This window comes from Ptychodera flava (genome assembly GCF_041260155.1).
Source record: "Ptychodera flava strain L36383 chromosome 3 unlocalized genomic scaffold, AS_Pfla_20210202 Scaffold_26__1_contigs__length_13983176_pilon, whole genome shotgun sequence".
NCBI classification, from domain to species: Eukaryota; Metazoa; Hemichordata; class Enteropneusta; family Ptychoderidae; genus Ptychodera; species Ptychodera flava.
Genome location: NW_027248280.1, coordinates 9361335 through 9383930, shown reverse-complemented (window position 1 = coordinate 9383930; position 22596 = coordinate 9361335). Strand labels below are relative to the sequence as shown.

At 39.7% G+C, this 22596-nt stretch overlaps 1 long non-coding RNA gene across 2 annotated transcripts; it reads right to left on the bottom strand.

The window, feature by feature from the left end:
* Positions 1–278: 278 nt before the first annotated feature.
* On the bottom strand, positions 279–9020 carry LOC139125682 (uncharacterized). 2 transcript variants are annotated; one of them, XR_011550332.1, is made up of 3 exons: positions 8710–9020; positions 3022–3141; positions 279–651 (listed from the first exon to the last, which is right to left on the bottom strand). It is a non-coding gene; the product is annotated as an uncharacterized lncRNA (long non-coding RNA). The 2 variants fall into 2 exon arrangements; XR_011550331.1 differs by having other exon boundaries at positions 3022–3135; positions 8710–9015.
* Between the last annotated feature and the right edge of the window lie 13576 nt (positions 9021–22596).

Genomic DNA, 22596 nt, shown 5'->3' with positions numbered 1-22596 from the left:
TTTGCAAAGATGCACCTCATTTTTAACACATTGTTCATGAAATATCAAATATGGCCACTGAAGAGACTAAGACAGAATTATTGGTCTTATAACTCAGCCAGTAATCCGTCGAGTACAGTCCACAAATTCACACATGTACAGTTTTGGGTATTCAGCTTAATCACTGATTATAACTCAGTTGGTGTAATAACATATGGAAAGTGTTCCCAGTTGGACTTTCATGAGTACAGCCTCTGTCTGGTTAACAAAATTCAAAAGTTGAGTGGTCTTTGTTCGAAACTAAAAATACATCACTAAGCCTTTGGCAGAATCAAGAAAATGTATAAAATATGCTTATACATGTACATTAAACATTGTCCTGTATTGAGTTGTCAATGCTGTTGGTATTGTCATGTGTCTGTCAGGCTCTGATCTGATTGATACCAGGCCCTAAATGCAAGGTAGCCTCAATATGCATTTCCTTTGATGCATGTGTTTTTCCATATGCAGTTTCACTTCTTTCTCTATCCCATGGCAAGAGTCTCGAATAAAGGCACCACCGTTGCAACTTCTGTCATGTTCGCTATCCTCAGAAGAAACACACACAACTATCAAAATGTCTTCAGCTTGATGCTAGTCCTTGGATAGCCCAGATTGTATGTATTTCAGTTCCTGAAAATAATGATACACAGAATAAATCATCAGGACTGTACATCATCAATTTTGTTTGTTTTTGTTTAAATCCGTGTATTTATAGACATTTGATAATTCATTTTAAAGTACTTCACTAGACAAGAATGGTTAAAAGTTGATATGTATGCAAGAAATTTGATTTCTGAATTTCACTGAAATGTTGATTCACTATCCATTAGAGTCTATGAGAAAACTATGAATAATTCACAAACACAATTAGACTGAAAGATTCCGTTGCATGCGAGCGTTCCGGTGCATTGCGACCTACTGGTAAAGGGTCGCAGGTCGCAGTGCGCCGTAGCGCCCGCACACGACGGAATCTTTTAGTCTTAAACACAATCGGTGCTTTCTGAGGTGTTTGACAATTGATACAAATGTATTTGATTAAATTACGGTGTTTGAAGGTTCAGATGTGGACAACAGTTTTGATATTGAATTTCAACTAAACCTATTTCACTTTTCATGGTACTAGTGGTCTACAGGTCACTTAAATATTTTCCCTGACAAAAGTTGCTATATCTCTAATACGTAAGTAATAGAAATTGTTCATTGCCCTCCATGAGCTCGATTTACAATAAGACAAGTCTCAGAGTTTCAACAGCAAGATGTTCATGTGACAGATAATTATACTTTTGTTTAGATTTACAGTTAAATGACTACCAAGAGTGAAATCATGCGAATCATTTTATCTCCCAGAATATTTTTGAACACTAAAACTTCTTTTTAACAGGACAACTACTTATAATAAGAAAATTGACTGACCCCAATGCTGTTTGAAAAATACATGACCTCCCCTTTGCAATTTTCAAATTTAAGGTGAACCGCATCCCCCTTCAAATTGTGCTGGCTTACCCCCGGCTGTAATAACTGAATGCTCCCTTATTGAATAAACTGGTCATCTATGTACTGTTGTACATCAAACTGACATGTTTATGCCTAAATATACAAATATGAAGACCAAAATGTTTTTTCACTGATTCATTGCCTATGTTATTGACTAAATATTCCTGTTTTTGTTAAGAGAGACTGTAAAATCATTGTACCTCCCAGACACATGGAGTATGGTCGTGCTTCCAATAATAATTTTGCAAAACATGTCATCAATTATGCGCTTTAGCGAATGGTCAATTATGCGCTTTAGCAAATGGACCAAGTCTTTGTACGTTGGCCGAGAACTAATACAGTAGGATCTATAGGTTAGAATATTACATCTGTCAAATTAGGATGGAATATTGAAGATAGAAATATTTTTGTATCATGCAGCCTTGACCTACAGAGCCTTGTAACATATACATATATTGAACTAAAAAAGAGGGCATGTTATGCTGGGGAATCACCCAAATCAAAGATTGAAGTGACTGTGTATGTGTGTCAGTAATAGTATGGATTAAAAGTTAATCTTTCGGTACTTGATCTAGAAGTCATCACTGATGACATACATGTACATGGAGTCCCCGCTGGATTATGACATTTGAATTACGGTGATTGAATAACAATAACATACTTGCTAGATTCATTACAGGGGAGAGCGGTGAATTTGTTAAATGTTTGGAAATCACATGCTAGTGATCTGTTGGGGGTCATGTTTGTGTATTTGGGACAGTACAATTACGCAAAAATATACATTATGCTACAATTTTTGAAAAAAAGCAATGGTTTTCTTGCACACTGTATGTTGTTCGGAAAATAGTTTCGTTCAATTTTAGTAAAAGATAAAATATGGTTTTTGAGCATGTCATGTAATCTGGAACATGTTATCAGAACAGAAGCTTGTTTCATCTTTCATTACACAATTTGCAACAGACTCTGCAACCTCAGTTTGTCTTGTGATATTGTTTCAAAGTTTTGTTCCCAGACAAGGTTCATAAATTACACTTCATGGATTCATTCAAGTATTTTGGCCAGTGTCGGGAGACAGTGTTAAAAAGAACATTTCCTTGGTTTGACTGTGCAATTATTGTATGTCATGTACATTTGTGTTTTGGAACTCATGGAAGAGCCCCTGAAGTTGTTTCAACACTATGCTCTTCTATAATAATTTCCAGGGTTTACATATTTCATTGTGATTTCAAAATTTGACATGGGCTAAGCTGCATCACTATCTATTACATTATCTTCAAAAGAAGATTATAAAGGCAGATTTTGTCGCTTATGGCTGTTAGGTGACCTGCAAATATAACCAAACATCAAAGTTCAGCTAAGTAAAATTGTCGTACATGTGTCATGATGGTTCTGCTTAACCATGTTCATGTACTATAATTCACCAACACTGGTGCTTTGGTTAACTTGCCCTTCAAAGTTCATTACTTTAGACTAAAAACTTATCAGTGCAGACTTTGTAGTACATACCTCTCATATTGTTCCCAGTTGTTGGCATGCCTTTTTGTGTGACTGTCATTCCTTTGGGCACTACACTTTCCCTATTTGTTCAACGCCTAATAAATACATGTACCTCCAGGGGACCTGCAACTTGCAGAAATATAATAACAGAGTTAAAAATCCTACTGAGAAAAATCAAATTGTCTCAAACACAGATGATGAATCACATTTCAAGTCACGATAATGACGATGAATAACCATATTAATCTGACAGTCCATCGACACATATTTGAATCAGAAATATATCAAGCATTTTCATGGCCTGAAAAGGCTCAAAATAATTGGATTCACACTGCACTATGCATTCCTGCAGTATCTCAGAGCTTGTAGACTGTCAGACCATTGATGAAAAATTGACTCTTTTTTACATCGATGGTCATATAAATATCCAAAATGTGCATCTTAGCATGTTGAAAATAACACCACATTTCTATTTCAGCATAAATAGAAATAATTTAGAAAGTTAAAAATGAATTGAAATGATGCGAAATAAAATGACATATCATGTTTAGGTAAGATTAGAATTAATCTCATGTTCACTTAAAGCCCCGACTAGCTGTATCTTCTAGCATTGTTTTTTTTTTTTATATTCAAGCCGAAATAAGTTTGTTAGAATGCACTGATTTTGGTGATGTATACACTTATTATTAACTACCCACTGGGACTGTACATGCAACTTTGGCCAAGATAAAGATTGCGATGTGATTAAATATTTGCCCAAACATTAAATCCCACCGTGCATACGAGCAAAAACCCTGGATAATGTGCATATCTGCACTGAAATCTTCACATAAACTGCACAGAGCATTGTGCAATTCGTGCTATAAGATATTGAATGGCCCTTACTTCACTGTTGATGCACCACTCAGGACGCAACATTCTCTGAATGGTTTGGTGACACAGAGTTCACGCAAATGCATGTAGTTCATTCATTCGCGCAGTGAAGTTGGGCTCCCCAAAGGTCATAACCTCACCTCAGTCATAGTGTGAAATGTTAAAGGGATAGCCCACCCAAATATCAACCTGCTTTAAAAGTTGAAGTATATTATTTTTGTAACATTCATGATGAAGAGATGAGATATGTGCTAATGATTCTCCTGGAAATTAATGTTTTATTAATTGATGTGTATGACGCCATTTTCGCCATATGGAAGCGCCACTTATCGGAATTCCTCAGAGAGGCTTGACCTAAGATGACGTTAAGTTTCGTGTTTGGTTGAGGAAGTTAGGGGGTATCACTAGGGGTCTGATCTACTGTGCGTTTGTATTGAGCTACTGCCCAATGGACACACTTTGCCTTCAACCTTATAACTTTGAACCGGACTCTAAATGGAGTGTCCTTCATCCAACAAACAATAGTTGTGCATACACACTTTCATGTTCTCAGGGGCACTAAATTAAACTACTTCAACACACTTTCATGTTCTAGGGGCACTAAATGAAATTTCAATTTATCATTTCAAAGTACAGTCATAAACTACACACTACAATTTTCCTGTTCTCGCAACTCACTTTGAACTCTAATCGTGAGTTACCGGTAATTAGAAACCGCAATAGAAGTAGGAAGAGATTGCAAATCCAAGCAGCCGTTTTCTGCTGTCAATTGTGCAGTCTTGGGAAAATAATTGAGAATGGTTAAAATCTGAAAGCCACAACCTCACAACTAGTCATTGGGAAAAATGTCGGGAAAAATTCTTGGAAACGGTCTTTGCATACATAAAAACACAAACTGTACTTATAATTTTGAAAACTCACGTCGTGCCAATCTTTACCAGCAACAATTTTTAGAGGCGGTGTTTTCACTTCAGGTTTCGAATCATGCAGAATGCCTTATTGAAATCTCGCGCACGATTATTAGTACATCTGTAATACTTACAGGCAGGCATAATATCTAAGCTGTTTATGAGACTCCCTAGATCAGACCCCCTAGTCAATGCACCAAAACCAGAAAACTTTACATCATCATCTGGGCATTTCTCCCGGCATGCTTTGTGGAGGCTAAAAAGGTCTCCATATTGCCTGATTTTGATATTTATTTTCATGGATAACTTCAACAAATCACTGTTTCTGTGCAAAAAGTAATGATAAATGCTTTTATGACATAAATATAAACCTGTACACAGCTGATTAAATTTTGGTGGATATAAGGTGCTGCAAAGGAAGTTGGGTAGAAAGGACTGATGTAAAGTCAACAGTGCATTGGAGCTGTATGCATGTGGCATTGCCGATGAATGTAAATGTTGGGTATGCCCTCAAATGAAGAGTCTACAATGTCACAGTCCATACAAACGTTGAACACTGCAAGGAAAGCATCCATGCAGGTCAGTTATGCTCGTTTTGAACAGCATCATTTTCTGATTTTCAAGAGCAAAACCTTTTGGTCAGAACAAATGATCATAAATTTCCTAATACATACAAGTTACCCGTATGTTTAACCCTTTTCCTGGCAAGTCCATATTTCACCACCAGGTCAAGATGGTTAAAATTAATGAAACACAACATATTTCATATGGTGTATTTTAACATAATACTGTACATTTGAAAGCTGTTCAAAACTGTAAACTTGATTCTTTTGGACTAAAGATGCTAACAGACCAAGCCAAGTGGGTGAAAATATGTCATGTTTTGGCTCAATACCATTTTTTACTGACTTGGCTGATGGGGAAGTGATACTGTCTGGCAGGAAAAGGGTTTTAATAAAATTCGATATATTGATTACTTTATTTAGGTCGCATATTGATAGACTATAGTATTTTCCACAGAAAATTCAAGGGTTCCCCTTGGGACAGGAGTACGGGCCCACATTCATGATTGCCCCCCTGTTTTGACATCCAAGATTGAATGTTCACCCTAGAGGTGAATGTTTTCAACTGTGACATTGTATGTTCTCTCTCCTTGTTAATATTACCAATTTTTGAAAAGGGGCGATAATCAAAATGGCTGTTAAATTTGAGTTTACTGTTTAAATGTTTCTCAGAGGAATATTCCTAATGCAGTAAAAGCCAATATCCCTTCAGAGGGTAGAATTCAGAGAAAACCACGACAAAATGGGAACATATTCTGAGGTCAACAAATTTCACAAGTTACAGCTAGTGGGGCATTAACTCACATGCTATGTCATGTTACTTTGCACTATTTATAACCTTCTAAATTAATAATATAATTGTGACAGAGGAAATAAATTGACAACATGGATATAATGCCTCTATAGTAAAAAAAGATAAAAAAATATCAAGGGGCAGCCCCTTGATATTCTATTTTCTGTCATTGAGCCATAGAACATACATAAATTTGAGTGACAAGAGTTAGGAGACTTGTGGGATTGAATTCAAAAATCTACCAACATATTCAACTTATTGCAATTTCAAAAGAAAGCTATAGCAACACTTCATAATCTTATTACAACCCTTTTCAGAATTAGAGCGCGAAGCCACTGCAGTGAACTGCAATAAAACTGCTTACACTAATTAGTTTCAGCTGTAGCCGTGGCCACTTTGGTGTTGAACAAGGCTACTTGATAAAGACCAAAAAGGCTGCTTGTACAAAGGCAAAACTAGCTCTGTCTGAGGCTCGAGTTGTAAATGAGAGTTTAAGATTGGCACCCTGTGTTCAAGATTAAGATACAATGTAACATTACCATGCACTGGTCCATGTACAAATCTTTTTTATTTCAACTTCCCAGACAAACTGTCTGCATGGGACATACAATGTTGTCGACTTTGCCAGCTGGCTACAGCTGAAACTAATTAGTGTGAGCAATTTTATTGCAGTTCACTGCAGTGGTTTCGTGCTCTAATTCTGAAAAGGGTTGTATTAACCTTCATGCACAGCCAGGGAACACACAGACCTGTACGCAGGGCTAACATTGAATTTGAAGGTTCATATCATACATCGGCTTCCCGTGTCTGGCAAGCATAAATGTCGTCGTAAAAAGATGGTCAGTGTGTGTCGCTGTCGTCGTCATTCGGTTCACGCATTGCGAGTGCATGCGATCGGGGTGTTGTCAAGTGAAACCGTATCGGGCTCAGCCGGACCCACAAAATTTCCACAATCATTGTCCCCGTCACGATCTCATCTGCGATGCTCCAAACAGTCCAAATGTGGTTGACTAAACTCGTGAGACCTTATGGATTCAACGCGAAACATTTGGCCATGGAGGTAGTCTCTTCCTACCTCCATGGTTTGGCAATGGTGGGTATTTGAGACACGACGTACAGAACATTTTGGAACCGTCATATTACAACCAAGGCCACTGTGCTTTCCATTTCGGGAGATAACCTTAATATCTACGGCGTTTTTCCTCATCATAACGCTTATGTTTAGATCTTTTGTCAGAAACATCGTTCTATTCATCACATCGAGTCGTCAATTCTCAGACGATCCCACTCACGCTGGCCCTCGTGGCACCATCGTAAATCATCACAACGTCATTTCTCAGAGTTACACAATGCCCATCGTCGTAAACTACGTACCTCTTTACGGCAAAAGCCTTGCTTGATTTTTGCGTAGGTCTGCGGAGGCGAAAATTACGCTCTGGCTCGTGAAAATGCACAATGCCTTGTTTGCGTTAGTGGAAATATTACCGTAAAATACTCATATTTACAGCGATCACTCCACAAACTATCTGCCTACAATGTTCATCTACCTCGCGAGGCCGCATAAATGATTTTGAAGTACTGCAGGGTCGATCGCCGATAAGCAATGTGATTAGGTTTTGCAATCTTTTACCTAATTTGTTGGGGCGGAGCAGTCAGCATTCAACAAAGAAATACTGTTTACGCCAAATTTTAAGCGACTTTTTTAATTGGACGATAAAACAATTTCAAGTTGATCATCAAAAAATTGCAACATTGTGTGAGTCGGCAAGTGAATCCCAGAAGAACGTCACAATTGTATCTAAAATAAGTCAGTGATTGACATTTATTTTGTGTGAACGACAACACAAATTGGGCGACACGTACACAAACCGCAACTTAGGTTCGCGTTGATTGCGGCAGAAGTTGTTTAAACAACTTGTCCGGCGGGCAACCAGATTTTATTTTTGACTTGCCCGAATGGAAATTTCACTTGTCCCGGGCATCAGGCGATAGGAATTGTCAAGCCCTGATCATTAATACAGACTGTGACTCACTGGTCATACAAAAATTTGGGAGGGATAATCTTTTTCTTGCTAACACTTTTGAAGGGTCATTATTTTCCATGGATTTAAAATGGCACTTTTGCTGATCCCTGGAATTACCTTTGTTCTAGTATGTAAGAGGACTATGGAGGGGTGATAGCTTGTTGTTTCCATTGAAATTGTAATCTGGTGTGTAAATTTTCTGTTGAGACAATCTGGTGCCAACACAGGCCTTTAAAAACACCAACCAACCCCCCCCCCCTTAATTTTTGTCCGGTCCCTGACATGAATCAACAGTCATCCCGGGGTGCATACATGTACCACTAAAAGTCACATTTAGCATGAAGTGACCTTGAAATTCGATGTTCATTGAAATTATCAGGAATATCGATGATTTAAAACAAACAAACGTTAAATACTTTGCCGGATACAGACATTGCTGAACACGTTTATAAAAGAAGGAGTAGACGTATCTTAGAGTTGAAGTTAGACACAATTGGGCTGGTTAAAAATAAGACAGCAGCTATACATAAGCTTACCTGGTATAGAGCCGACTCAGCGACGATCGAGGGCTTGAAGTGTGTGTCGACCTGTCGCTGGTGCGGAAAAGAGGTACTCTCTTCCGTTTTGGCGAGTTTCGTCTAGCCGCTTGTCGGACCATGTCGTAACTGCATGACACGGTCGATGACACACTGGCACTAGATTCAAACGTACCGCATAGTCGTCGAGATGGTCCAAGAATTCAAGGGTAGACTCTTTAGCAGACATTCCTAAACACCGACGGGACATGTCAGTAGAAGCTAAAATATCGACAACTGAAGATTCTTGACGGCACGATAACAGGGTAGGAATGGTACGATGTACAGATGTAAGCGACGCCACGCCACCCATTATCGTAACAATGGCGTCTTCTGAGTATGACTCCTTAAGTGCTCAAATATTCACGAAATGAACTTTGCAAAGAATTGATTATAACTATCATTTTTTACTCAATCTTGAAGAAAATGTTATTTTTTTGCTCTCGTTAGACAAAAATATTGCTAACAGAACCATATTTTCGTGTTTCGCCAGATAAAGGTACATCATTGTACACATTGACCCCCTAGCATCATGCTGCAGTCCAGCCTCTCTGCATGTACAAAGCAGCTTACGCATTTTTTATCTTCATGAATATTCCGTGTTATATAACCAGTGCACTGAGCCGGATATTTGGCGAGATCTTTTTCAAGATGGTAAAAAATAGCAGCTATTTGGCCTAATTAAAACTTTGGGAAATAATCGTGTGTGAGTCATATGAAGTAGGCCTATAGGCCTATTGCTATTGCTTGTATTTTGTGGACGGTTTTGAAAAATTCATTCGTTTCTTGTTGCATGTGATTTCCTATTTAACTATTTTAAATAAACGATATCTCTTCTATGATCTTACTTGGTAGATATGTGTTTGCGTGTGTATGTAAGACGGGTTGAACTGTGCAAAATGGCTAGTATAACATTGATATTAACATTGATACTGCATCTGCAGATACAGCCAATCGTGCATCTTGTAAACAATTTCTTTATTGTAGGGCCTACATACAACATTCTTACTGTTGCAATAGCCAGATTTGGATTCATGTCAACACCAACAATGTACACGCCGGCTATGCTCAAAAGTAGTATGGAGGGAATTGAGAATAATACAGCACATGAAAGAAAAATAAATTGAAAGAAAGAACTGCAGTACAATATTTCATCTCATTTGACCGATGTCGTATCCTATAACCTACTGAAATTAATTTCTGACGAACATGCAATGACGTGTATCATTCACCAAGGTTGTGCAATATGTTTTGCGACTTTGCAGAAATATTGTAGTTCTGACGATGTTCTCCATGTCAGCTTACGTATATAGGAGATATACCGGTATCTTTCCGAACGATAATGTGGATACACACAGCGAGGTCTACGAAAAAAGGTGATGAATCAATTGAATAAAAAACGGTTTTTTGGAGATCATATCTGTTTATTTCATCAATTCTGAACATGGTTTTAAATCGGTCTCATACAATAACTACCAACCTGTACTGACGGGCCTGGAAAAGCGAAATTCTAGCACTTTTTTATGAAATCCATCATCGTATATCATCGGGTCACGGTCGCAAAATTGAAGCTAGCAACAGTAGCAATGCCGGTAAACAGCCTTGACTCGCCCCGAGTCGATTTGATGTGGTGTGAAGTACGGTCTGAAGAACGAGCACATTTTGCGAAAGATTATGATGGATTGTAAGGCTACCAAGTTGTTATAAAACGTGTCTGTCTTAGGAATTCTTTGGAAGTCATAGCTGCTAAAGTTGTACAATATTCATAATAAGGGACTGGTCAGTTTATTCGGCGGGGGGGGGGGGCCAGTGGATTCATGAGGGTCACCCTGTTTTTGACTATGGTGAAAGAATGTTTTTGAATGCCCAATTAGGGAGGACACCGCGACATTGCACTTTTATATGATATCCGATATTTACGGCTACTAGACTCTACAATATCGAACTTAGATTGAACGATGAGGTGGTGAAATCTTTACTTGGCTAGAACGGTGAGGTTGTGAAATCTCCGATATATCGGATATTTACTTGCGATTTGACAGAATCTAGTATCGTCTAGTATCGATGCTAGAGTCAGTCCTTGGAAGTCGGGCTTGGCCAGAACGTAGGGTTGTGAAATCTCCGATATATATCGGATATTTACTTGCGATTTGACAGACTCTAGTATCGTCTAGTATCGATGCTAGAGTCAGTCCTGGAAGTCGGGCTTGGCCAGAACTCTGAGGTTGTGAAATCTCCGATATATATTGGATATTTACTTGTGATTTGACAGACTCTAGTATCGTCTAGTATCGATGCCTGAGTCAGTCCCTGGAAGTCGGGCTTGGCCAGAAGGGTGAGGTTGTGAAATCTCCGATATATACCGGATATTTACTTGCGATTTGACAGACTCTAGTATCGTCTAGTATCGATGCTAGAGTCAGTCCTTTGAAGTCGGGCTTGGCCAGAATGGTGAGGTTGTGAAATCTCCGATATATATCGGATATTTACTTGCGATTTGACAGACTCTAGTATCGTCTAGTATCGATGCTAGAGTCAGTCCCTGGAAGTCGAGCTTGGCCAGAACGGTGAGGTTGTGAAATCTCCGATATATATCGGATATTTACTTGCGATTTGACAGACTCTAGTATCGTCTAGTATCGATGCTAGAGTCAGTCCCTGGAAGTTGGGCTTGGCCAGAACGGTGAGGTTGTGAAATCTCCGATATATATCGGATATTTACTTGCGATTTGACAGACTCTAGTATCGTCTAGTATCGATGCTAGAGTCAGTCCATGGAAGTCGGGCTTTGCCAGAACGGTGAGGTTGTGAAATCTCCGATATATATCGGATATTTACTTGCGATTTGACAGACTCTAGTATCGTCTAGTATCGATGCTAGAGTCAGTCCCTGGAAGTCGGGCTTGGCTAGAGTCAGTCCTCGGAAGTCCTCGGAAGTCAGGCTTGGCCAGAACGGTGAGGTTGTGAAATCTCCGATATATATCGGATATTTACTTGCGATTTGACAGACTCAAATATATTGATATATTGATATTAGAGTCCCCATATCGCCGATAAATATCGGGTAATATCGGAGATTTCACAGATCCGGCGTGCCGAGGTACAAGGCAAGTATTCTAGTATCGTCTAGTATCGATATTAGAGTCCCCAAATCGCCGATAAATATCGGGTAAATATCGGAGATTTCACAGATCCGGCGTGCCGAGGCACGAGGCAAGTCATTCTAGTATCGTCTAGTATCGATATTAGAGTCCCCAAATCGCCGATAAATATCGGGTAAATATCGGAGATTTCACAGATCCGGTGTGCCGAGGTACAAGGCTAGTCATCATAGTATCATCTAGTATCGATATTAAAGTCCCCAACGGCTTCCCATGGAACGACAGCATTTCATTCTAGTATCGTCTAGTATCGATACTAGTCCTGAAAACGTCGATATTTCAAACTTCGATACTAGATTGTAAATATCCGATATTTAAAAATTGTGCAAAGTCGCGCCTTCATGGCAATTAGGGAGGGGAGTTCAGTGTGTTTTAAAAATTTCGACACAGGCTCATACTTGCCTAAAGTGCATCATGCAAGCGAAAATGTCATCATTCAGTTGCATTCATGGTGCTCCCTTTAGGCGCTTAACTTTAATAACAATAAAAAAATCATATTTTTCAGAGGCCCCTCCAAGCACGAAACTTTAATATATCAGACATATATGTCAGAGATATTCGTATGTTTAAAATGTTGTCGGCGCGCCCTTCGGGCGCCTTACTTTAAAATATCAAACATATTTTCAGCCTTACTTTAAAATATCAAACATACTTTCAGCATGCCTTTCACATATCAGACATATATCTCGGAGATATCCATATGTTAATATTTTCAGCGGGAACTCCGGGCGCTGTACTTTAATATGTCAGAAACATATAGAAATATTTTGATGTCTGTAAATTGAAAATCTGTTTTGCAAAGTGTACCAATCATAATGAAACCTGCAGCGTATATGAAGAGCATGATAAGTTCCTAATACTGTTCTGTTTTCTCATTGAGAATTCAGCATTAGAAAGCAACATGCACTAGTATTTCACAATCAAGCGTCATACTTCTCGATCTCTGATAGGCACATTAGATCCAGTTTTATTCTAAACATGGGAAATTTTAGCCAGGAATTTATTAACGGAACACAGTCCCTGATGTAGACTGGCCCCAGTCGCGCTTTCTCTTCAGTTGAGTTACTTGCTGACCAAGCGCCATTCACTCCACGAGCCATGAAATAGCCTACCATTAGCACAACGGTTTGCCGATGTTTAGTCCTTCAATATGTTTTGATATGCCGGAAGACTTTGAGAAGTCTATCCCTGATACTCTTACACTTACATACCAAATAAGCAAACCTGGTGGTCACACCGTTATATGAGATACAACGTTTGCAACTCTAAAATCTGACCAGAAAATACTTGGTACACTGGAAGCACTAGGAAAAATTTAAAAAAAAAAGACAATCTTAATTACCTACCAGAGCAAAATAATTTGACCTTACAGCATTGATGTATCTTTTCACATTCATGCTTACCGATGGCTGGCTGTAGCGATTTACTCATATGGATAAGTAGGTTCGCTTTGAGAGTATTTCAAATTACTTGTGCCATCAGCTACAGCAAAGTATTTTCAGTATTGTCGATTCTGTGTTCAGCATTTAATTTTACTCATCATTTAAAACATTCCTTGTTCGATTTTGAAAGGTAGTCGATTCGCCAGATAATTGCTATGCACTCGCCAGGGCACGGGCGACTTGATAGTAACTATGCGAAACCCCCACGATGCAAATGAGAAGTTGTATCATAGAGTTTTCGTCAAGGCACAGACCCTCTGCACACAAACGACGATTGAAGCATTCGTGCACCAGAGTGTTCATAACATTATGCCATACACTTAATGTGGGAGGACATCAGGCAACCTCTCCACATTCCGACATTGACCACGGTAATTAGGGAAGTCCCTGCCCTGACAATGCTTGTTGCACACACAAACAAATAATTCCCCTTGTCTGTGTTGCACACTTCACCCTGACTGTACTGCATATGCAGTGACCACAGAGTGCATACCGGGGGCCTTGGTTCGAACACTTAATATCGAAAAGGACTGAATCATCTAGATAAAATGACCGATACATTCACAATTTTCAAATTTGATAATGGTCTTCCCGTCTCTGCAGTCTCCGACTTTTGCCATGGTAGTCGGCTGAGGTCGAGTAAGACAGCAAACAAAGGCTGTTTCAATCACGGCTATCACGGTCATCTTTATTTCACGCAAAACTACTCAAGTTACTTTTTTGAGTGTAGACGTTCTTAAAAGTTGTAGAATGCACTAGAAGTGGAGTCTGTGCGGTCATGGATGTAAGGGTACAGGACGGCCTGATAATCCCTTTCACACCTATTATTTTATCTTTGTCGACGCTGGCCTTTTCAGCTGTGTCATGGCTGCCATTATCAGGACGGCCAAGACACTCCATGGACGTATCTGTGGTACGTCCAGGGACACACACACACACACACACACACAAACTTCACTGATAATTTTCTATGCATCACAAAAATCTTTCAAATTTATGACATTCCTTTTTTCATCCATAGTGCAGTAGGGCTGACAGCGATCCTGCAAATGTGATTTCGGGTGCAACTCAATGACAATGCGTTCAATCAACTTTTAAAAGAAAACAAGTTTACAAGAATTTGATGTAAATTGCAGACTTGAAAAAAGTCTATTTTCAGTTAAACTTTCTAGCAACAGTGACTGAAGCAAGAAAACCGCTTTTGTTTATACATTCAAGGGGTTCCTCCTGATTGTTGTTAATGACATATGGCTATTTACACCTTGAGACAATGGAGCAATAATCAGAGCCCTGCATGACTTGCCATTGCCTGACCTATCACTATTTTCTTCATGATATACCGGTGCAAAATGTAATGCAGGTCTCCTGGTTATGTGTCAAATAAGCAATTTTGGTAGCAGGTCATATCTTTTATTCACAAAGTCGAACTCGCAAGAGGGCAGATCGTCTGTGCAGCCGACACGAACACAAACTGTCTGATACTGGCTACCAAATACTATCACAAGATAGGCAGTCATCAACTGACTCCACACATTTTTCATTTGAATGAACAATGACGAAAAGGGAAGAATCCCATGTGTAACTGCTGTGGCGATATCGATGGCAACCTTTCTGATATGTTAATGACATATGGCTATTTACACCTTGAGACAATGGAGCAATGAATCAGAGCCGTGCATGACTTGCCATTGCCTGAACTATCACTATTTTCGTCATGACTGCAACAACATATACTGTGGTATACAAAACGCAATCTTTATTTCAGTTGAAAGATAAAGAGACAGTTGCAAAATGATAAGAATTAAAGGAGGGGGATGTGTCTTCTACAGTGCGGGGACTCCAAAGTGCAAACCCTAAGCCCTTCAAGATGGTTTCCAGATGGGTAGAGTGAACGTTAGAAATGTGAGCTCAGGGAAGTGACTAGATGTTTATCACTATACATCCGGCTATTCTTTAACACATACAGTCCTTTCCAATTTGTAGAGACTGTAAATTGTCATCCTCAGTGTTGTTTTACAATCTTTACCTCACACGTAAAACTATGCAACTTTATTGGATTGCATAAAGGTGCATAATTTTAGTGAGCCATTAAACCCTTTTATACAAGTGCATAAAGATGCATATAGGCACCACCACTGACACCATGTTTACACACCTTTATGCACTGCATAAAGGTGCGTAAAGGAGCTGACCAACTTTATGCAAATTTATGCAATTGCATAAAGAATGTTAAATTTGGCTTTTGATCCTGTGACGCAGATTGCAGCCACTGTGTCTCTCTGTGCCTAATCGGCTCTATACACAAGACAGTGAAACAGAAAATACACACTACTATACATTAAACGCAACACTACCAATATATAACGATGTGGGGAGTTGCTTTCCCTTTACTAGCTACCAAAAGGACCCCCAAAATTAATAGGGCTCTTCCCATCATGGAACCATAATACATAAATACATAAATGTACATAAATTTGAGATGCTAGAATTAAGAGTCTGGTTATATGAATCCAAAATCCTCGCAATATGTATACAATAACTTCAATTTGAGAGGAAAACAAAAGATAGAAATGCCTAGTCTTCTCAAGACTTCAGTTTTACGATCCCTGACCTTTTCAAGTCAAGGTTTAACAAACGGTAGAACGTAAAGAATTCATGTTACTTTGTCTTTTTAGGGCCTATGCCTGTATATTTGTCTGCAAGGCATTTACACTCTTCCCTGGGTCTGACACATGGCATGGTATGAAAAGGTCACATTAGCATAAAGGGCTTTGGAAGAGAGAGCTAGGAATAGGTGTACGTTTAGAACAGTCAGGGATATTGATGAATGAAAACTTATAAAAATGTTAGATATTTGTGCCTGATAAAGGCATTTCTATACAGAGCTATACAAGAAAAAGTATCAAAAACATTGGGACTACTTGAGAGGATGACGATACCTACCTGGATTACTCAACGGCTGTCTAGCTTATGCTGTATAACTATGATAGCGGTGATTTAGGTATACTTGTCGACATGTCACTGTTGTTGAAAAGGTTGCTCTCTTCCGTCCAAGTTTCGAAAATGGGTTGTGTAGTTTCGCTACGGTTAAACTGGGGTTGATCGGAGAATAAACTGAATAAATTGGTTACTTGTTGAACTGGACGGCTCGTAACTACATGACGACCCACTCCAGGAACCAAGTACAACTTTAACACTGGTACAGCATAGTCATCAAGGTAGCGCTTTACAGTTTACAACCCCCTAAGTGCTCAAATATTCAGAGGAATAATTTCCTTAGGAGTTATTATTATTTATGTGCAATTATGACAAAATGCAATTTCTGTCACTCTTGTGAGACAAAAATATCACACAATGGACCACATATGTGATTCGCCACATTAATAAGCAACAGGTTCAACTTCATCTACGAGGAGCAGGTTAGGGGGGGGGGCAATTTTTCTATACAGAATTGCCTGTCCCGTCCGTCTAGATTCACTGACTTGTTCTTGCTCTTTGAGTCAATCGATAAAAGTATTTTCATCTCCGATATTCCGTGTTAATTTCACCGATATAGTATCCTAAATTACTGTGGCGGGTTCCTTGCGAACGTACACAGACGTGTGCCATGCAATAAACCGGAAAGTTGAAGAGATCTTTGGCAAAACAACAAAGTGTCGGCCTGAGCATGGAATTAGTAAGAGTAAGAGCTCTTACTGATTCCATGGCCTGAGTGAGTATACGGCGGCAGCTAAACCTTCATACTGATGCATGAGGACTGAGTATTCACACACGGAAGAGAGATGTCAGGGAAAAACGAGTTTACTTTTCAGAAAAATAAAACGTTCATTCTCGTTATGTTAGTCAATAAATCGAAAATTTTTGTTCCCTCTTGATGAAAACATACACAATCTAACGTTAACGTCTCCGGATGACCGACTGTACAATCTAACGTTAACGTCTCCGGATGACCGACTGTGATTAGATATTTGACACATGCTTTTATAAAAAGGATTTTTACCTACAATAGTATATTCTTATTCGACTGAAATATAATCCCAACCTGCCGTCATTAGTTCCTTTAACATTGTGATACCATAGGCAATGACCCCCTCAAGACATAGTGGGATAACCCACGAATAGGTGATGATAGGCGATTTTAACTACTGACTTTTCCTTTGGGGTTGATTACGCTTAAAGTTATCTAAGGGTTTTGATTGTATTTTGATGTGGTATTTAGACCTTTGATGTCATGATATCTGTACGAAAGCTCTTTTATTTTTAACTATTGACCTTTTTGCTGATAGAAGGGTTAAATCAGTTCAATCAAAGAAGACGCGCATGTCTTTCACCCAAAGTTTTTGCGGATGTAATACGGTGAAGGAAACTTGATAATGAAAAACTTCGACTATGGCCGGTGTCCGGTAAGTTCGATGTGACTGGAAGTCTCTACAAAATCCGAACCATCGGCGGAATCATGTGATGAAATCGCATTCGAAGGAGATGCGAGGGAAGCTGGATGTTAAGTGACATTATTTGAGCTTGTCTTTGTGAGATCCCAGCGTGTGAAGTGGTATTTCTTCGACCCAATTGAATGTCAAGTCTGCTGTACTTAAACGAAGCTTGGGTGCTCGCCGAAATCGAACACTTCTTTGGAGATATTGATTGCAGAGATCCGACGACTCAGGATGCTTGCACAGGTTTCTCAACGCTGATGCTTCACGACTTAGAAGCTGATGTAAGTACGATTCGATCGACACAAGCGCATAAAATCGGACTCAATTTGATAATGTTACGGCCATTCAAAGTTCTCTGAACTGGGCGTGAGGAATGCAACAACCCGCATAACTTAACGCCAATGGATAAACTGTCGACGGATCATCTTACGAGCATGAATAATCGACCATAAAGTGATTATTCATTCGCAGAACTGGTCAGTGCTTTGTTGTTGAGTTTAACTTCACATTTGAAGGAACTCGGAGCATTGTCGACGAACGAATGCCCCAGTGGAATTCATACTCAGCGAATTAGCGTCATAGTCGTGGGGTATAGCTGAGACATGCGTTGCTGACTCCTATGACTATTTACACGCTACTGAGAGCTGTTTGCGGGACGACGCCCTCATCGGTTAAAGCCTACATTGTTTCTCGCGTTTGTTTATGAACTTTGAATTACGCCTGAAGTGACTCTTGGCAGGCGAAGATAGGCTCGTTTTCTCCAGGAACGTGTACCTGCGATGGAATGCTAATGAGTCACTGTGTTGTCAACGTTACCACATAGGCATTTGGACAATTAATGCAATGGACACTGTACTGTTTGTTTGTTTGACAAGTTCAGAGCCTTTGCTCTGATTTGTCCGCCAAGTGAAAAGCAACGAGTGGCAACAGCTGAGCATTGTCACTATAAGTGTTACTTGTTCTCGACGTCACATGTTTTTTTGATATCATTTAGCACTTTTGAATCAATGTCTTTTAATTTATAGCATTTAGACATATCAAGTGCTGAATTGATTTAGGGATAGTACGTTTTTGTCAACGATATTGTAATTTGATATTTTTGCTCGGTATCGGTACATTTGAATTTTATTGGATCGTTATTCATTATATTTTGTTTGTTATTCTTTTATTTTACTTCAAGTGTCTGTGTCATTTGTCCAGTCCCTGCACTCGTCTTGGTTTAACCCTAACTGTGATGCAACTGCGTTTTCATGAATTCCGCGACCCAACCCACCGGAACGAATTCGGTGATTGCCCTTGTTGAGTTTGCTCCTAAATAGCTAGCCCATGAATAACACCAAAATAAAGCAAGGGTAACATCTGGCGCCCAGTACGTGGGGCTGGATTAGAAGGTTTCCCGGGGAGGTTTGTCATTTTACCATTTTGTACAAATTGGAAACGGGTAGGGACAACGTTTTGATTCGGCACATTGAGGTTTGGTTTTTGCAGTTGAAAACAAATGACGAGAAGGGTTGGACGAGTGATACGCTTATTGATTGAACAAGAAATTAATGATAGGTATGTTGCCTCTGATTTATTGAACTCGACCATTTGTGGTATGCAAACACTTGTCAGTGTTGTCTGTAAGTATCGTTGTAGACTAAAGCTATCGACAGATTGCCTCTGAATTTGAAACATGGAGGATGTACAAGGTACAGGCATCAGAGTGAAGACGGAGGGAGGCGATGAGGTAAGTATCGCAGCGAATGGGGTCTCCCATCCCGACCCAGGGGACAATGAAATTGAAACTACTGATAGTACTAAAGGGGCCATGGCCAACGAACATTGCGGCCCAAAGGTGCCCTATTTTGGGCAATACACATTTCGCCACGCATACGTTGAGTACGCGTACAGAGAGTAAAATCCTCCTTCCGCGTCGTGTTGAAAATTTCGCCGGATTTCCTCGCTGCACAGCAAAAATTGATGAAATACGGATAGTTTTCAATCGGATTCGAACCCACAACATACGGCATCAGTCGCCTAGCTGAGAAGCCACAGACAGAACCACTCGGCTAAATCTCCACTCCCAAAAAAGAGTGGTTCAATAGCCGGCTAAGTTGTTACATTTTTCTGACTGAGACCGCTCAACACGTTGTAGAGTTCGTGAAGCACTCACGCACGCATGCTCACAATCATACATTGCACATACACACTTTATCGAAGCGAAGAAACGAATTTCATCGCTTTAACTGGGCGAACGATAACCTCGGGGACAATTCTGTCCGCCAGCAGTGTTACCAAAGTTGCATACCCTATTTCCTAGACATGTTACCCTTTCAATTATGTTATTTTGGCAAGAATATCATGACAAAATTGCTAAAATACCTAAGCAATAATAGTCATATGTAAAAGTACGTGAAAACACAGCCAACAGTACAAACGATGGTTATCTCGTCATTTCATAAAAATAAGATGGAAACTCAAAAAAATAAAACCATAGAGTTTTAGTCACCATTCATGAGATGTGTGATCTCAAATATTGTAAACTATGACGGCGAAATGACAAAGTTGAACCAACGTTTTTTTCAAATGTATTTTCATTTAATGATAGGGCTAATAACCTCGAGTTCACATAGAAAACAATGGCGTCTAATGTACACACACATTGCAAACTTCTCGCCGGTTCAAATCCTCAATTCTGTAACAATGACGGTGAAAATAGGTGCTGTGATCCTCTCAATGATAAACAAAAATCTATTGTGTTTTAGATTTTTTTAATTTCTTGACGAAACTTGTTTTATTTGCATTTTATTATTCCGATCACTGAAATTTACTCATACCCTCAATAAAATGGCGATCTGACAGCGTTTACATATACAGAACAGGGGTCTTAAATGGACGAATTTTAATCAGTAAGTGTCTCTAATGTTGTACAGACCAAATACCTGTCAAGTTGTTGTATTTTATACAAAATTTGGGCCAATATGAACGATGAAAAATGCAAAAAATTGAAAAAATAACACAGAACGGAGGCGAACTGGCACAGAGTCTCCACTGTCATCGTGCAGTGAACGTTATCGATCGATAATCTTTTGTCCGAAATTGTTACATTGTTGTCTTGCTCACTTGCAGGTCATTCCCTGCTCACAATGGCGCAAAACTTGACAAAAGTGCGCGAAAATATGCTGAAACGTAAAAGTATTACCAAAACTGAAAAAGGTGTCGTCGATTTATTTGAGTACAAGAAACCAACAGATACGTTTATGGTGTGGCTTGTACGTCAATATATATATATATGGGTAAATGTGGAAATATTCATGAGGTGACCTGATTACACGAGCAGCACGCGAGCAGATGTCGATTGATATACTATTGAAAATAAATTGATACAATGTTCACTGTCGTCAATAGCAACCGACTGAAGCGCTCTCAGGTAGGAAATATGCTTCGCGGAATACTGCCCAAATAGGCATCCTTTGGCCCATAGTGAATATGGGGCGATGGGTAGGTCAACCATTGGGGAGATGGCATGTCTAAGCTACCCAAGGGGATTGTACGCAAACGAGGAGGGGCCGAGGCGCATATACTGCGCAAAAGGGCCTTTCAATCTATCAATGGAAACTGATAGGAGCGCGATTACAGTCTACAAAAAAGATAATAGTTTGACTGAAATTGTAGCGTGGTTTGACTATGTGCACGTGCGGATAACTGACTTGGAACACAAACCGAAATCTCTTCGTGAACACGAGCACAGACGAAGTGAGGAGATTGAATGCGAGGCTTTGTCGCAGCGTAACGGTAAGAGAATGAGGGAACGACCTGAATATGGGGAGTGGACACATCGAGCTTTGGCCGAAGTGATGAATACGGCGCCAAGGGTACCGACCTTTACTGGCGATTATAAAGGTAAGGATAGTATGTCGTATGAATCGTGGTTGAAAGAGGTAAGAGTATGAGACAGAGTGGTATTCACAGCGATCGGGTACTGCGACAGGCCATTCGGAAATCCATACGAGGCGAAGCGAGTGAGGTTATTCTAGGATTAGGAATTGACCCACCTATCGAAAAGATGTTGGATAAACTTGAAACTGTACATGGTTAAGTTGTGTCTACGGCTACATTGAGACAGCAATTGTACAACAATTTTCAAAAAGAGGGCGAGACAGCTGCGTCATTGCATGCCTACTGAAATAAACCTCCAGCGTATATTTGATCGTGGGGGGGGGGGGGTACGTGAGAGCAAAACGGGTTTAATCCTGTGCACCACTTTGTGGGAAGGATTGACTGATCTGCGAGTAAAAGACTTCGCCAGGCACCAATACGAGAATGCTAGGAACTTTGAAGACTTATTGCGGATCATCGGCGTAGCTGAACAAGAAGTACAGTTAATACGTGGCCCCAAAATAGAAGAAAAGGCTGAAGATTGACGAAAGAAGACAAGACGACATAGAGCTGTGAAGCCACGTCAGGAAATGTCTGAGTCTGATTCTGATTCATGTGACAACGAAGAGCGTTCAACAAAAAAAGAAGCAACGAGATCATGAGACAGATGAAGTGTACACTAAAATGACAGCAATGTTGAAAGCAATGCAACTACAGCAGGAACAGGTGAACCTTGCTATAGAACAACAACGAAAAGAACACACTGCTGGAATGGAAGAGATCCGGAATGCTCGTGCAGCAATGATGCTTTCGCCACATGATATTGCCGCACAGATTCCGCAGGAACCAGCCCAAACAGGGAGCACCGCATAAAATCGATGACCAAAATGGAAAGAAGAGTGAAGCTAAGCCGTTCACTTGCTACAACTGCAATGGTGAAGGTCAAAT